Here is a 19,154-nt window from a genome sequence, read left to right as displayed (position 1 = left end):
AAATGAGAACTGCCTACAACTGTCAAATATTCTATTGCTTTTCACTCTAAGGATGAGATCTGCTTTCACAAATGTGTACACATACATTTGAGAATACCTTCAAACTCAAACAAGTCTCCCTTTCTAGTTCCCTCAATCACAATAAAGAGTAGAAAACATTTAGTAGCATTCTGGATAATTTGTGCCAATTTAGATGATTCACGTATGGCTTCCCCAGACTAAATGGTCTATGGCCAGAGCTTTTAAGTCAACAAGGGTGCGGAAAGTAAGACCTAATTACAGATCTGAGTCATTGTCTAGAAGTTCCCTCAGCCCGGTGGAGCATCCCCCACAAAGGCACCATTTCATTTTGAGGCATAAAAACAAGCCAAGTCTACAGATTCCTTTACATAAGAAATAAATACAAAGACATCCTTCTACAACAAACAAAAATATCAGTTCACTGAACTGATGTCAATAACATTTTTTTTTCCCCTTAAGAAATAAGTTTTTTAAACAAACAAAAAAAATGGATATAAAATATATTGTGGGACTGTAGCTTAAATATCTTGCATTTCCTGTCTATATCTGGCCTGCTATTCAAATGGCATTCCATTTGAAGGCTGGTCATCTCTCAGTGGAAGAGATTTACTCCCTCTTTTCCTAGGGGCCTCACTGATTGTTTCCATTTGAAGGCTATAATCTTCTAGCATTGGTAACATTTTAATTCAGGATTCTAGGCCCACAAATAAGGAAACAAGCTAAAGACAGTTATATTTAAATAAAATTAAAATAAGGATCCATTTTTAACAACAAGAAAATACATCTACAAAGCACAAAAACATAAAATTGGATTTCTACAAAAGAGGTTATTGTTTCCCTTTCTGTAGTGAGAATACAATCTATATGAATTAAAGGGGAAAAACCTTTTCAGTTTACTCTTTGTTCAGGAAAAGAAAATGGAAATCGTCTTCTGATTGTCATAAATCTTTCTCTGACATTTTATCAGTAACTATGCTACCAAGTTGAAAGGATTAATGATCTCTGAGGGGCAGTGGCTGTTCAGTCCTGTGGAAGCAATATCCCAAACAAGAACCAAGGGTGAAGAATGGGTTTTTTGAATGCAGAAGTTAAATGACTTGAGAAATGTTTCAGACAGGATGCTATGAAATCATCTCCAAGACTCATGCATGCGTGTGCATTATTAGGTCGCTCAGTCACGTCCAGCTCTTTGCAACCCCATGGACTGTAGCCCACCAGGCTCCTCTGTCCATGGGATTCTCCAGGCAAGAATACTGGAGTGGGTTGCCATGCCCTCCTCCAGGGGATCTTTCTGACACAGTATGAACTCACCAGGCCTCTTTCGGCAGGCAGATTCTTTACAACTTGAACTGCCTGGGAAGCCCACCAAGACTCATGCTGGGGCACAATGGGAAATAATGTCATACCATGATTCAAAGCACCTTGCTTCATAACTGCTGCCACCAGTACAAGGTGGAAACTGACAAGCTGACAAATTTAGAAAGCAGAGAAGTCAGTTTTGTCAGGAAAATGGCTAATTGTCAGAGTGCAGAAGAACGCAAAAATTTACCCAAGTTTGCCAAAAGCATGCATTCTGAACACAGGATGAATGGAGGAATTTAAATGAAAACGTAACCTATACACTCTGAAAAGCTCACTGATGACTCAGTAGGGCCTGCACTTGCCAAACCTTTAAAGCAGTGCAGGCACGGGTGGAGACAGTGAACTCAACAGCAGAACAAGCATGAGACTCGAGAAGATGAGCATGTTGATTAAACTCACTGGCCATTTAAAATCAAACACATTTTGGGGCATCCCCCAGGAGGTCCAGTGGTTAGGGCTCCGTGCTTCCACTGCAGGGGCATGGGTTCAAAGCCTGGTCAGGAAATTAAGACCCCACATGCCGCATGGTGGGGCCAAAATAAATAAATAAAAATCTAACGCATTTCATTAGGGGTCCCCAAATGCCTTGTAATAGGTCTTTGCACAAGTGTCTAAAAATGCATTTATAGCTTCTTTCCATGATCCTGAATTTCTTCTCAACTTCCTTGTGATTTTCAACAACAAAACACACAGTATCTATGTATACCTGAAGTGAAAAAGCAAAAATCATTATACAAAAATCATCCTATCTATATGTAGTAAAAGCACAAACAAATGCAAGGGAAGAATAAAGATGTAAACCAGGAAAGTAGTTCTTCGAAGGTGGAGAAAGGGCACTGCTTTGAGAGAGGATGATCACACTGTTTTAACTGTTCCATGGAATTGGTAAACATTCCATTTCCCTAGAATGCTGTGGGAGGATATATACAAATATCTGTTATGCCATATTTTAAAGAGTTCTTATATTTGAGATTCACAGTAATTTTTGAAGAACAAAAGCAAGCAATTAGAAATCTGAATATAGACTATTCTAAGAAAACACCAGGGACAGCCCCACACTGTCAAACATACACCAATACAAAGGGATGGTCTTCTGACCAGTAGTCCATGACCCTTTACAGTGTTCACAGCCCAAATGGTTTGATTAAAAGGGAAAACCTCTGGGGAAAGAAAAGAGAAAATCTGAAAGCAGTGTATTTCATTCTCATGTCTTTGAATACAAAACCACTACCTGTGAACTGTTCAGAGTGAAGAGGGTGCCAGTCAACACCAACATACCCTGCCAGTCGAGTCTGACGGCATTATTCTGCCTCCCTTCGCAATTACTCCCACATTTCCCAAGGAGAAACTAATGGACTACTAAAAATAAAATGGAGACAAAGTGAATCACTTAGGATGTTTGGCTCCCAACTCAAACTGGCTTAAACAAAAAGGAAATGTTGCTGGCTCAAATGCTTGGACTCCTGGAGGAGAAACAGGCTTCAGGGCTGCTTTCTCTGTCTTCCACCCTGTGTGACTTCTTGCTCAGCCTGGAGCCACACCAGACCTCACACCAGTACATAACAACATCCAGAAAAAGACAGAAAGAGGCAGGCGTTTCTGGTGGCTGTGTTTTAAGTATGAGAAGACTTCTGCCAGAAGCGCTTGCCAAACTTACTCTGGAGTCTCCTTGGCTAGAGCCAGATTACAGGACCATTGCTGAAGCCAGCCTTCAGCCCAGTTAATGCCCAGCACTGGCTGATGCCTCCTCCCCAAGGAGTGAGTCGTGCCAGGGCATAACAGGGATGGGCTTGCTCCTAATCAGGGCCTACCCTGGAGCTGGTCAGTTCGCCAACCCCAAATATGGGTGGTAGATGGGATGCATAATATGGACTCAGCTCTAATATCTGATTGCTAGTATTAGCTGATCATTCTGTGTTTAGCAGAAGATTAACATATCATAATCATGATGCATTTGTACATATATAAAAGCTAGAGACATAAAAATCAGATGACCAAATGGAAAGGTAAAGTTTTTAAAAACTTCTTTCAATACTCCCACTGTTCCAATGAGAAACTTAAAAGACAGAAGTCAAAATTTTATAAAGCATGTAGGTCATAGGAAGTATGGTACAATACTTACTATATTCTTGTGCCATAGCTACAGAAAGTTAGACAATAGCATCCACATTAACAATACATAACCTAAAAAAAAAAAAACAGGAAAAGAAAAAATGGTTAAGTACACAAGAAATTTCATTAAAAATAGTTGTATAACTTTGACAAAAGTCTTATTTTTTTTTTCTGGAAAGAAGTAAACCAGCCTTTAAAAAGTAAATAGCTGAACTTAAAGATTAGAAAAAAAACATCTGTGGTATTAGAATCCCTCTAGGTATCTTCAAGTTAAAACTATCTGCATCTTTTGTAGATCTGTACACCAACAAACAAATGCATTTTAAACAAATTAACACTGCCCTGGACTGCTACTTGTAACACTGAAACAAAAGCGACTATTGAATGACCCTCAAAAATCATGTTGTCTAACCCCTACAATACACATCCAATCTACTGAGTCCAATGTAATTTAAAGCTAGATAAACCAGCTTCAATTTCTAAATTTCTACACTCAGGGATCTAAGGAAGTGGTCTTGGGGGGTGGCGCGGGTTGGTAAATGCACATATCTATTCAGATATCTGACACTGCATCTTAGTAAAATCTTTGAATATTCAGATACCTTGAAATGCTAAAGAAACACAGCCACAGAACTGGGGACTTTAAGACCCCGGAATGTCTTTTAATATTCAAATCTGAAAGGTAAGAAATCTGTCCCCATCCAGACCTCAGGACAAGTAACAATATAGCAAGTCACATTCAGTTCAGAAGGGCTTTAAAAAGGTAAAACTCTAATGATGCTGTGGGTTTTCCTGGGGATGATCTGCTTTGACAAGGCTGAGGATAGCCACTCTCATCTATCTACAATATCATGCCTAATTTCACTTTTCTCAGTTTATATAAGATTCTCCCATGTTGCTGGCATTAGTTATGGTTTGTAGAAGAACCCCTTCATGGATCACAGAATTGATGTTTCTGAATTGTGATGTTGGAGAAGCCTCTTGAGAGTCATTCGATGTTAATGCTTTTACATGAATGGGGATGCCACAGAAAATGAAAACCTAAGGAGGCAATATATACCATTTTAACAAAGGGTAATAAACAGTGAAGAAGTGACTATACAAAGGAAAAAGGGGGGTTATATGCCTAAGGATGGTAAATTGTGGGAAGGTGACTAGGAAATGTATGGTGGATAAAACTTGTTTAGTAAGATTTGTTACATAGACTCAAGTGTCTGGAGTTGGGAGAATCATTCTCTTCTCCCTGGTATGGGACATGGGTGCACCGTCACAAATGGAAATTCATGCCCTGCATTCACAAGTGAGGAGGACAAAAAGCTCTTCTTGTATCTGTTGTATCTTGACTTCTTTCAGTCCAAAATAATTTTAAAGACAGAGGCAAATTTCGGGGTGACATATTCCAATCCCCTCATTAAAATACAACAAAAACATTATTATAAGGATCAGAAAGGAAGATAATTATATGTATTAAATACATATAAGACTCATTCAGAATATATAAAAACTCAAACAAAATAAGAAAAAGATGTGTGTGCTAATAAGTAGCTTCAGTCGTGTCCCAACTCTTTGCAACCCTATGGACCACAGATGGCCTGCCAGGCTCCTTTGTCTGTGGGATTCTCCAGGCAAGAACACTAGAGTGGAATGCCATGCCCTCCTCCAGGGGGTCTTCCTGACCTAGGGATTGAACCCTCATCTCTTATGTCTCCTGCATTGGCAACGAGGTTCTTTACCACTAGTGCCACCTGGGAAGTCCAAGAAAAAGATAGAGTATCTAAAAAGGATATAAAAAAATGGCCAATAAGCATACGAAAAGGTGTCCGACATCATTCATTACCACAAAAATACAAATTAAAACAATGAGATAAAATTACATATTGATCCAAATGGCTAATATGCAAATATCAGATAACACCAAGTCTGAGGCTGTAGAGCAGTTCAACTCTCATAAACTACTTGTGTGAACTGGAAAACTGTTTAGCAATATCTAATAAAGCAGAATATAAACTGTGGCCCAGCAATTTCACTTCTAGGGAAATATTTACTAAGAATACACATATATAGGTCCTAAAGACACATATTTTCAATGAAGCCTTACTTGTAATGCCAAAACTTGGTAGCAGCTTGTGGAACATTCATATAATGCATACTATACAGCAGGGATCAGTCAACTTTTCCCTGCAAAGGACCAGACAGTAAATATTTTAGGGTTTGCAGGCCATATGGTCTCTGTTTCCTCTTACAACCACTCAATTCTGCCTTTGGAGTAGAAAAGTAGCCAGAGATAGTACGTAAATGAAAAGATGTGGCTGTGTTCAATAATTTGCATGCTATACGGTAATGAACATAAATGAACTATAACTAATAAAAATAACACAGATGAATCTCATAATATTAAGACAAAGAAGCCAGATATATGAGGGCGTATACTACATGATTCAAGTTCAAAAGTGGGTAAAACTATGTAAATCAGAATAGTAGTTACCTTTTGGAGGGGGGCAGTAAGCCTGGCAGGGGAGGAATAAGGAGGAATTCTGGCAGTCTAATTAAATACTGGATTCTCTGGTTTGAATGGTGGTTTTCAGGTTATACTCAATTAGGAAAACTCATCAAAGTGCTCATTTATAATTCATTTGTCTTTATATGTGATATACCTGAATTAAAAGTGAAATATTTTAATTTTCTTTTAAAAAGCATATTAGGTCAGTAAAGTGAATGCTTTCTCATAGCTCACTTGCCAGGACATCAAACACTCTGGGTGCAGTGGTTAACCTTGCACTCTCTCTCACTGACTACAGCCCTGAAGCAATACCCCTTTGTTTAGTGTGATGTCTGGCTCAGTGGTAAAGAATCTGTCTGCCAATGCAGGACATGCAAGAGACACGAGTTTGATCCCTGAGTCAGGAAGATTTGATCCCCTGGAGTACAAAATGGCAACCCACTCCAGTACTCTTGCCTGGAAAATTCCATGGACAGAGGAGCCTGGTGGACTATAGTCCATGGGGTCGCAAAGTTGGCTCAGTTTTGAGTCCCAGGCAGAACTCTGGAGAATGAACTATGATTAAATAGAACACACGAGTGGCAGGAAGAGAACGCAAAGCAAAGGAAAGAGGAAAGTAACAGATGGTGGATCAAGACACTGATGGAAATAAGCCCCTACGTTTTAACATAATCTGTTGAATAATCTATACAGAATAGAAAGTAAAGGCAGCAGCTTAGAAACACAATTTGCAAGGTTACTGAACTGGTACTCTGGACAAAAATAATGACATTTTAAAAGCTGACCAGGGCTCTTAAAAGACTGTTAAAATGATTTTGTGTCCAGCATAACAATTTATTCCAATCTAATAGGTTAAAGGGGCAGAAGGTTTCAGATTTTCAAGTGAAGAGGCAGATCTGACAGATAATACAGTCTTGTACTTTTTAGGTCTGCATATTTTAAACAATTTCTGTACCTTGATTTCATACTACCCCTCTATACTGTGTTAGAAAATGTCATTAGATATTGTTGACTCCCCAGCAATCACAGGAAGCCATTAAATTACTAAGGTTTTGCCCAAATCCATGAGGAGAGGCCGAGAATACAAAAATGCCAGAGATAACAAGATCATGGGCACCACATTCTGTCAATACAGCATTATATCCTGAGTGAAATAAAGAGTAAAGAAAAAATGAAAAGAACTGAAATCCACTCACTGTACCATATTCACTGTATAACTGACATGCGAAAGAAAATGAGTGAAGTGAAAGTCACTCAGTTGTATCCGACTCTTTGCAACTATATGGTCCACGGAATTGTCCAGGCCAGAATACCGGAGTGGGTAGCCTTTGCCTTCTCCAGGCATTGCAGGCAGATTCTTTACTAGCTGAGTCCAAGAGGAGCCCAAGAATATTGGGGTGGGTAGCTCACCCCTTCTCCAGCGGATCATTGCAACCCAGGAACTGAACCAGGGTCTTCTGCATCACAGATGGATTCTTTACCAACTAAGCTAGCTATTAGGGAAGCCTTATGATTCTTTACCATTTTTTGCATTGCAGGCAGATTCTTTACCAACTGAGCTATCAGGGAAGAAAACAAACTAGATGCTAAAAATCCAAAGACAAAGTTCCTGCCTTTAAGGAGCTCACAGTTACAAAAAAGATGAAAAGCCTGTACATCAATAATTTAAATAAGATGTCACAAAAGTTTCACAATATTTACAAGTGCCATGACTTAACAGAAGAGAATTATTAAATGTAAGAGAGGTGAAATGAAAATAGGAGAGGAGGGTGAGGAAAACAAGTCTTTATATAGTAGGAAAAACTGAAATAAATGGGTTTTGAACAATTAAATATGGGCAAGACAAGAAGAGGAATAGAGCATCCTTCCAGGCAGGGAGCTAGAATATGCAGAGGCATGAATGAGCCAGTCATTCTCGAGAAATACCAGGAAATCTGAGGCTGCCAGAACACGATGTAGGACAAACTAAGGCTGAGATGATGGAGGGACTTTTCGATTAAAATGGCAACCCACTCCAGTACTCTTGCCTAGAGAATCCCATGGAGGGAGGAGCCTGGTAGGCTACAGTCCATGGGGTCGCAAAGAGTTGGACATGACTGAGCGACTTCACTTTCACTTTATGAACTTGGTGTAACTAGTTTTATCTTACAGGCATTATGGAACCACCAAGGTGGGAACTGGGGGAATGAGAATGAAATACAAAGAATAGAGGGGGAGTAACAGGTCCCTGGATATATCTTTTGGCACAGTTTTGATGTTTGTAACAACAGTAATGTTAAACAAAACAAAAAGGTAAATAATCAAAATCAAACAGTATATGAAGGTAACTCAAAATGAAACACAGTCAGTAATGAGTGAACTGCATTACAAAGGTGTAAGTAATCACACTAAGGGAGTACAGAAGAATTAACCTGGCTACCTTGGAAACTAGTATCCTGACTATATACTCTGAGACTAGAGATAAACAAAGAAAGGGGAAAAGTCAGAATGAACTGTATGGTGTTAGACTGGAATCAGAGATATCATGGTTTTAAACATACATTTCAGTAGATAATAAATATTGATAGAGATAGATATGTGTATACGCATATATTTCCTAGCTCTGTGCTCTGACAAAGACTAGGAGCAACGATAACCCTGTAGCAATGAGTACACACAGCATTCAAATATTGGCTTCTAAACACCATCCTCCAATAAGTGGAACCGAGACTACTTAGAGAAACGTTTGGCTGCAAAGACCGGGTAGGGAATATATCAGATGAACCTAGAACATTCTGTAATACAACAAAGTGTAAAAAACGTGCTCAAAAAAGATAATGGATTTATCGAAAGGACTTTGGAACTAATCTGAAGGGGACAAATCTGGGATAAACTGAGCAAAAATATAAAAGATTAAATTAAGACCTTATAACTCACAGGATAAAACAAATACCCATGAGTCCATGTTAATAAAAGAAAGTAACTGAATACAAAAATAAATGTGTGAGAAAGTCAAGCTCATTCTTGCAAGAGAATTTCAATTAATTAAGTGTAGAGGAAAATGATGGAATTAGAAAAATCACCATTTGACAAACAGCACAGATGACAGAAAACAAAGGAAATATAACAACTAAATGCAATGTTGGATCCTAAATAGGATCATGGTCCAGACATAAGTATTATTAAGATAGGTGACAAAATATGAATAAGGTTTGTAGCTCAGTTAACATTTCTGTATAAATGTTAATTTCCTGATTTTGATAAGTTTACTATAGTTATACAAGATATTAGCTTATCTAAATAAAGAGTTCAAAGCAGTGGTCATAAAAATGCTCACTGAATTTGAGAGAAGAATGTGTGACTACAGTAAGAACTTCAACAAAGAGAAAATATAAAAAAGAACCAATCAGAAATGAAGAATATAATAACTGAAATGAAAACTATACTAGATGAAATCAACAGATTAGATGATGCAGAAAAATAAGTCAATTATCTGGAAAACAGGGTAGCAGAAATCATCAAAATGAAAGAGCAAAAACATAAAAATTTTTTTTTCATGAGGACAGCTAAAGGACTCTCTGGAACATCAAACACAGTAACACTCATACAGGTCCAAGAAGCCAAAGAGAGAACATACTTCTGCACTTACCTGAAAACTTTCCTAACCTGACAAAGGAGACAGACATCCAAATTTAAAAAGCAAACGAGAGTACACGAGAGTACCAAAAAAGATGAACTTAAAGAGATCAAACCCCAAGACACATTATAATTAAAATGTCAAAAGGTAAAGATAAAAGAGAATCTTAAAAGTAGCAAGAGAAAATAACTAGTTATGTACAAGGGAATCCCCATAAGACTATCAGCTGATTTTTTAGCAGACGCTTTACAGGCACAAGAAAGTGGTACAATATGTTCAAAGTGCTGCAAGGAAAAAACTTAAGAATACTTCACCTGGCAAGGTCACCATTCAGGTTAAAAGCTTCTCAGACACGCAGAAGCGAAAGGAGCCCATCACCACTTAAACTGCCACTGAACAAATGTTAAAGAGACTTAAATTTAAAAGGAAAAAAAAGGTCATAACTAGAAATGAAAATATACGAAAGGTGTTTTTTAATAATCTTTCTAAGAAAAGAATCTGAAAAAGGCCACAAAGAAGTCTCAACAAATTTATGACCAGTGAAATCCCATCAAGTATCTTTTACAAAGACAACAGCGAGAAGCTAGAAGTAAGAAGAAAACCGGAAAAAAAGCAAACACATGGCAACTGAACAATCAATGGGGCAACAAAGACATAAAAAAACACCCTGAGACAAACTAAATGTGGCAAAGCTGTGTTTAACTATGGGATAGAGTAAAACCAATTTTAAGACTGAAGTTTACAGTGAGATAGGCAAAGTGACTAGAATGAAGGAGATAACAAAGATCAGAGTGGGAATAAAAACAGAGACCAAAAAAATAGAAAAGATCAACACAAGAGATGACTCTTGGAAAATATAAACAAAATGGATAAACCTTTAGTCAGACTCACCAAGAAAAAAAGAAAAAGGCTCCAAATCAAATCAGAAAGGAAAGAGATGTTTAAACTGATACCACAGAAATATAAAGGATCATAAGAGACTCCTACAAACAATCATATGCCATCAAACTGGAAAACTGAAAAGATATGGATAAAATTTTTAAAACAATATTCCAAGAACCGGGAAGAAACAGAAAACTTGAGCAGACCAAATTATTAGTAATGAAACTGAATCAGCAATTTTAAAACCTTCCAATAAATAGAAGCCCAATAGTCTAGAAGCAGACGAGATGACTTGCTAAAGCGAACTCTACCAAACATTTTAAGCAGAGTTAAAACCTATCCTTCTCAAACTATTCTGAAAAATTGATGAGGAAAGAAAGTTTTTAAACTCATTCTACAAAGCTAGCATTACCCTGATACCCACAACAGCCTAAGACACTACCCCCCGACACAGAAAAAAAATTATAGGCCAATACTCATAAGGGAAGGTGACCAAGCAGTACAAACATCCAGCTATAAAATAAGTAAGTCATAACGATGGAATGTACAGAATTGGGAATATAGTGAATAATACCATAGTAACTTTAAATGGTGACAGATGGTAACTTACAAGTGATCGATCACTCGTAAAGTACATAAATGTGGTATCACTACGCTGTACACTTGAAATAAATACTATAACTGTATATTAATTATACTTCAATTAAAAACATAAAGAATTCAAGACCAGATGTTAGACGTGTTTATTGCTCTCATGGACTACTCTCAAGAACTCTTAGTGACAGAGCCAGGGAATACAGTGGACCCTCCATAGCCATGGGTTACACATCCAGCCCAGATTCAGCCAAACATGGATGGAAAATATTGGAGGGCAAAGTCCAGAAAGTTCCAAAAGCAAAATGTGAATTTGCCCTCCACAGCATATACATGTTATTCACAACTATTTATATAGCATTTACATTGCATTACGTATTACAGGAGAAGGCAATGGCACCCCATTCCAGTACTCTTGCCTGGAAAATCCCATGGATGGAGGAGCCTGGTGGGCTACAGTCCATGGGGTCGCTAAGAGTCGGACACGACTGAGCGACTTCACTTCCACTTTTCACTTTCATGCATTGGAGAAGGAAATGGCAACCCACTCCAGTGTTCTTGCCTGGAGAATCCCAGGGACGGGGGAGCCTGGGAGGCTCAGAGAGTCCGACTGCACAGAGTTGGACACGACTGAAGTGACTTAGCAGCAGCAGCAGCAGCAGCAGGTATTACAAGTAAACTAGAAATGAAAAGTTTAAGGGAGGAAGGATGTGCATAGGTTACATTCAAATATGCTTTGTTATATAAGGGACTTGAGCATCCTCAGATTTTGTATCTGTGAAGGTCCCACAGATGCTGAGGGACAGATGTATGTATGTGTTTCTACATATATGCATACACACATGTCTACATCCATAGGCTTCTTTAAGGAACTCAATAAAGTGATTATACATAAAGTTTACATGAAAAGCCAAAGGTCTGAGAAGAATCAAGACACTCCATAAGACAACAGTAGTAAGGGACTTACCCTACCAACGATCAATTACAACACAGCAGTAATTACAAATAAAGACAGAAAGGTTGAATTATTTAATATTGGTACTTGCACACATGTTTATCCACATGGGGGAAAATTAAATTGAATACCGATTCCACTCTCTGTGTTAAAGTCATTTCCAATTTAACTGAAGACATGTGCGTAAAAGGCAAGATTATAAAAACTTTAAGAGACAATAAATGTAGATTTTATGGTCTCAGAATAGGTTAACAACATAAGAAAGAAAAACTGTAAAGAAAAATAGTAAATTTGTTTTGCATCACGGTAAAGAACTTAGGTTCATTAAAAAAAGATCATAAAGAAAATATAAGGATAAACCACAAGTTAGAAAACACATAACCAGCAAAATATAAGTATCTAGAATATACCTCTTAAAAATTTGTAAGAAAGAGAGACAATCCAATAGAAAAGTAGACAAAAAATTACAAAAGAAAAGGAAACAGAAAAGCTCCTTAAATAAATAATGCTTTATGCCTTTAGTAATTAAAGGAAGACAAAAACATCTTTACACACCTATCAGTTTGACTAAATTTAAGAAGTCAGACAATGTCAAGGGTGTGACAGAGATGGGGAGCAATGGAAATATTCAGAATCCACTGGGAGTCATGTGCTGGAACAATCACTTTGAAAACTGTCCAGCATGGACATACTCAATCAGCAAGCAAATTTCACTCCTGAGTTTATGGTCACCCGGAGAACTGTCACTCAGAGACAAATACAATTATTCACAACCACAGAAAACTGCAAACACCCCAAATTTCAACAGTAGAATAAATAGGAAAACAAAGTATAGTGAAGACGCTCAGTCATGTCTGACTCTTTGCAACCCCACAGACTGTAACCTACCAGGTTCCTCCACCCATGGGATTTTCCAGGCAAGAAAACTGGAGTGGATTGCCATTTCCTTCTCCAGGGGATCTTCCCAACCCAGGGATTGAACCTGGGTCTCCCGCACTGCAGGCAGACTCTTTACTGTCTGAGTCACCAGGGAAACCAAACAAAGTATGACTTTGCAATAGTATCAGTGAACTCTAATGCTAAATGCACCAGCAGAGAAAAAGTCAAGGGAGTAATATCCTTAAACACTTCAGAAAAAGATTAGTGATAAACCTAATTTTTAGGAACTATATTACAAGCTCACAGAAGGCTGGATCAATACTCATTAACAGTCATTAAAACCTTCCCATAGTTTTTTTCCTTACAACTGTTGAATGTTTCCAAGATACAAACAATTAAGTCCTCCAAGAGATAACAGTATAACTTTCTATAGTTTTGAACACAATACTGAGTCCATGGCAAACACCAGATTAACAAAATAAAACCACAGATCTCATTTAGTTATTGAAAGAAGACCATACTTAAATTCCTAAAGCCTGTTGAAAACACTTGCCAAGGCACCATCTATATTATGGGTTTCCAAATTTTTTCTTTATGTATTTAAAGAAAAAAAATGTTACTCTGTTACTCCACTACCAAGATGAGTGAGATTACTTCTAAGAACTTAAACCAATTAGACTACGAATTCATTTAAAACTATATATTAGAAACAGAACAACTTTCTACCTCCTCCTGTCCAAACACACAAACAAACAAAAAAAACCCATCTTTTCAAATCAGTACAATACATTTAAAAACAAAACACTCATGTAAGTAAAACACTCTGAGTTATATCTGCAATCCTCTGATAGCAATGATCTCTGATGACACCATGTTCTAAGCCGACTCAGCCAAGGTGTGCCCAGGAACCTCTTAAGTATCCTCAAACCGAAAGATTTTTCATACCTTATAAAATTAACCAACTTGAACAATTTGGAAAAATCGCAAGCTATGCATTTAAATTTGGCATCTAAGATACAATCTATTCTCCACGATTTTAAATGTTATATAATAGTGTTCAGAATTTAGAATATCTTGGTCCACATTTTATACAGGTGGGTGTATGCACAAAACCTTTAAAACAGATGGTAAGTTCCACAGAGATATCAAATGGCAGTTCTAACTGATTCAGCTCTAATTCATTTTGTTTGCTTTCTAACAACGCTCTTCGAAAAAGAGCAATCCCAGAGCCCCCAGAAAAGATTTCTATTTTAAGCAGAGGTGACAATCTTTACTTATGTAAGAAGAAACTATACAAGTTAGCAGAAGACGTGAAATGCAATCGAATCCACTACAGACACGTCAAGAGAAACTTCCATTCTCAGGGGTATATACTACGTGTGTCAGTCTAACAATAACCAATTTATTAAGCCATAATTTTGCCACACGAATTCTCCATTCTTTCCTTCAGAGCACAGTGGATCATCAGAAGGCAATGTTTGCTTTCCTCTCCACAGTGGCAACCGTGCATCTGGCCTGAATGCTAAATAACCAGGTTCTTTACGAAATTCTTGAAAGTCAGCCAACATACAGATCTTTTCACTCAAAATAAGTAGGAAGGAAACAGACTCAAATCGTAATCATCATATTTAGCTACTCAGAATGGGGGAGAACAGCCTTACAGACAACCATTCCAGATAACCTGCGGTTTACCAGCACTTTGAAGGCAAGGAACCCACACATCTCCTGGGGAAGTCCACTCTACCCCATGTGGCTGGCCCAGCCACAATGGCACCCATAAACTGGAGCCCACGGCACAGGTGGAGAGACTGTCTGCAACGCTGAATTCAACCTTCTGGTCCCCTCGCTTACTGCAAACAAGTCTACCCTGAGCAACTGCAGGGGATCAGAATTTTCTACTCCAAAACAGACCATTTTGGCATACTGACTATTCTGAGCTAGAGGCACTAAAATCAACAGGTGCAAGAAAGGCACTCTGACCTCCCCTTTTCTTCCTGAAAACAGGAGACAAAAAAACTCCCATGTGAAACACGCTCTCCCTGCACCTGGAGGAAAAGAACATTTTGATCACCAGAGACAGGGAGTTGAGGGATCACCAGAGACAGGGAGTCGAGGCTGAGAAGAACCTGCATAATCAAATATTTTAAAAATTAACCTTATCTTCCCGTAACCTCCCCCTACAAATCTTTGTTATTGTTTCACAATTGGTACTCATTGTTCAACTTGATATATAAACATTAGGCCTAATTGGTTCTCTGGGTCTTTATTTTCCTATGAAAATCCCCACGTACATGTTAAAAAAAATTTTTTTAATAATCTTTCCCCCTATTTTACCTCCCCTACACAATGATCACTCTAAGGAAAGCAGCAACATGGAAAAACATACTAAATTCAAGAACCTGAAGAAAAAGTTACCATGAGAAAACAAACATGTTTTCAAAAGACTAAAGTTTCTCAAAAAATTCAAGAAAATATGATATCCATTAAAAAAAATCAAAGATAAAATGATTACTTGGGGTTAAAATAAGAATGTGAAAGTCACTCAGTTGTGTCTGACTCTGCAACCCCATGGAACTATACAGTCCATGGAATTCTCCAGGCCAGAATCCTGGAGTGGGTAGCCTTTCCCTTCTCCAGCGGATCTTCCTGACCCAGGAATTAAACCAGGGTCTCCTGCATTGCAGGTGGATTCCTTACCCATCTGATAAACTGAGAAACAAAACTATGAAGTGTGATCAGTATCAGATCATGGAACTCTGTAGCTGGATTCCATACCTTGGATCCCATCCCAGTGGACATTCTGGGCTCTGCCCATTATCCTCTTCCTTTCTGCTAAGAAACATGTTCCAATCTCCATTAATTTATAAAAAGCTTATTCATCTCTTGACCTAAAACACTCCTCCAAAATAAAGAAGTAATGAGGTAAGATGTCCATGGTGACTCGGAAGTTCCTGGCTTAAATAACCAAATGGCTGGTTCTCCCATTAAATGAACAATGAAATAAAAAAGCGTGTGGTGGGGGCTGGGGGGAACCTAATGAGGACATACAACATTTAAAGAGTCTTTACAGAAAAACACTGTTATAAACTAACAGCCTGCGTACTGAACTTGGTCCATCGGCCTATTTTCTTTGGCCCATGCAGTACTTAACAAAAATTCAACCCATCCTTGAAAATTTACGGTATTTACCATGGAAATCCTGATTTACAGCTTCTCTTGAGAAACTGGGAGTCTGGTAACTTTGGGCCCAACATTCCCGACAGCAATAAAGGCCAGAGCCAAACAGCCTGCATGGGGTCTGCAGGCTCCTGCTTTCCACCATCTCCGAGACTGCCCTCCTGACCCTGAGTCTATGTCAACGGCCACTTATCACCCCACTAACACTACTGTTTCTCTTAGTGTAGAAAAACTTTTTTTCTTCTTACTCAAAGACCTGCTTTTTACTCATTTACATTGTTGCCCAGGCTCTTAAGCTGGTGAATCTGCTATAACACAACAGAGTCAAGAAAGAGTTGAAAGGTAAGAGAAGATAGGGCTACAGCTGGGGTTTAAGCTGGGTTTGAAATGGGTGGCTGGATGGCATCACTGACTCGATGGACATGAGTTTGAGTGAACTCTGGGAGTTGGTGATGGACAGGGAGGCCTGGCATGGGGTTACAAAGAGTCGGACACGACTGAGCGACTGAACTGAACTGAACATGGAAAAAGGCTGCGCTCACAAAAGAGAATGTATAAAAGGGGATAGTAACTGTGGATGGAACTTTAGGAAATGCCCATAATTCAAGTCAGTAAAAGAAAGGATAATAGTAACAAATACAGGGAAACAAAATAGAATGGGAAAGATTTGAGATCTCTTAAAAGAAAACTGAAGATATCAAGGAAACATTTCATGCAAGAATGGACACAATAAAGGACAGAAACAGCAAGTACCTAACAGAAGCAGAAGAGATTAAAAAGAGGTGGCAAGAACACACAGAGAAACTATACAAAAAAGGTCTTAATGACCGGGATAACCATGATGATGCGGTCACTCACCTAGAGCCAGACATCTGGGAGTATTAAGTCAAGCGGCCTTACAAAGCATTACTACGAACAAAGCTAGTGGAGGTGATGGAATTCCAGCTGAGCTATTTAAAATTCTAAAAGATGATGCTGTTAAAGTGATGCACTATACACACATATGCACGCGCGCGCACACACACACACAGACAAACACACACAGACACACACACACACACATATATGTCAGCAAATTTGGAAACTCAGCAGTGGCTGCAAGACTGGAAAAGGTCAGTTTTCACTCTAATCCCAAAGAAGGGCAATGTCAAAGAATGTTCAAACTATCGTACAATTATGCTCATTTTACATGCTAGCAAGGTAATGTTGAAAATTCTTCAAGCTTGGCGTCAACAGTACATGACCTGAGAACTTCCAGATGTTCAAGCTGGGCTTCAAAGAGGCAAAGGAGCCAGAGATCAAATTGCCAATATTCACTGGATCATGGAGAAAGCAAGGGAATACCAGAGAAACATCACTTCTGCTTCATTGACTATGCCGAGCCTTTGACTGTGTGGATCACAATAAGTTGTGGAAAATTCTGAAAGAGATGGGAATACCAGACCACCTAACCTGCCTCCTGCAAAACCTGTATGCAAGTCAAGAAGCAACAGTTAGAACCGGACATGGAACGACAGACTGGTTACAAATTGGGAAAGTATGTCAAGGCTGTATACTGTCACCCTGCTTATTTAACTTACATGCAGAGTACATCATGTGAAATGCTGGGCTGGATGACTCACAAGCTGGAATCAAGACAGCCAGGAGAAATATCAACAACCTCAGATATGTTGATGATACTATTTAATGGCAGAAAATGAAGAATACCTAAAGAGCCTCTTAATGAGGACGAAAGAGGAGAGTGAAAACGCTGGCTTGAAACTCAACGTTAAAAAAAGTGTAATCATGGCATCTGGTCCCATCACTTCATGGCCAGTAGATGGGGGAAAAGTGGAAGCAGGGACAGATTTTATTCTCTTGGGCTCCAAAATCACTGTGGATTTTGTGTTGCTGGAGAAGACTCTTGAGAGTACCTTGGACTGCAAGGAATTTGAGCAAACACTGGGAGACAGTGGAGGACAGAGAAGCCTGGCATGCTACAGTCCATGGATTGCAAAGAGATGAACATGACTTAGCAATTGATAAGATGTGCTAACCAGAGTGAAGTGCAAGTTCAAAGAGTGAGCGGTTCAAGTAGGAATTCAAAATGAATTGAGTTGATGGTGCACAGATTACAGCAAAAATTCTGTCAGGTTGTGAGACCAGCACGAGACCAGCACTATAGAAAGAGGTGAGACCTTTTCTGGTGGTCCAATGGTTAAGAATTCACCTGCCAATGCAAGGGACATAGGTTCAGTCCCTGTTCCAGGAAGATCCCACAGGCCGCAGGGCAACGAAGCCCACGAGCCGCAACTACGGATGCTAGTGCACCTCAGGCCCATGCTCCACAAGAGAAGGCACTGTGATGGAAAGCCCGTGCACCAAGCTAGAGAGTACCCCCGCCTGCCACAAGTAGAGAAAGCCCGCACACAGCAAAGACCTGGTGCAGCCATAAATAACTAAGAAAGAAAGAGGTGACAGTCCATTTATTTAGCCATTTTTCATTTGCCAGAGTTATCATATGCAATCTAAATTAAGTTGCATCTTACTCATGAAAAGCACTTTTTAAGTAAAGAGCAGCAGCAGAAAAATACATTAGGCACAGTTCAACAACAAACTGTTTTCAGAGAATAATTTGTATTATCATAATAATGAAACAGGTCAATTAATAAAAGGAAAAAGTTACTAGGCTTTCCTCCAAATCTCTATGTAACGAGAGAAGGGGGAAAAAAGTCCATTTAACATTTAAAGACATACAGGAGCTTCAAGCATCACACTGGCAAAAGCCATCAGGCTCTGAATATGGAGGAATATCTCTGTACATTTAGTTTAAAAAGAGGATAATTTAGAAATCCTGCAATCTAAGACAGGCTGCTCTGTAATAGTTTTTGTACGAGATTACTAGATAAACAGGATAGAGTGTATGGGCAGAATTCATAAGGAAAAAGAAATTCAGCATAAAACAGACGTGAAAATGTTCACCCTCATTAAAAATCAAGAAATAAACATTAAGACAAAAATGAAGTAGCCATCATTTTATAACTAATAAATTAGCAAGGTAATATTTTATACTTCTA

Source organism: Ovis canadensis, chromosome 7 (genome assembly GCF_042477335.2).
Source record: "Ovis canadensis isolate MfBH-ARS-UI-01 breed Bighorn chromosome 7, ARS-UI_OviCan_v2, whole genome shotgun sequence".
NCBI lineage: Eukaryota > Metazoa > Chordata > Mammalia > Artiodactyla > Bovidae > Ovis > Ovis canadensis.
The sequence above is the reverse complement of the archived record's forward strand: the minus strand, read 5'-3'. Positions refer to the sequence as shown.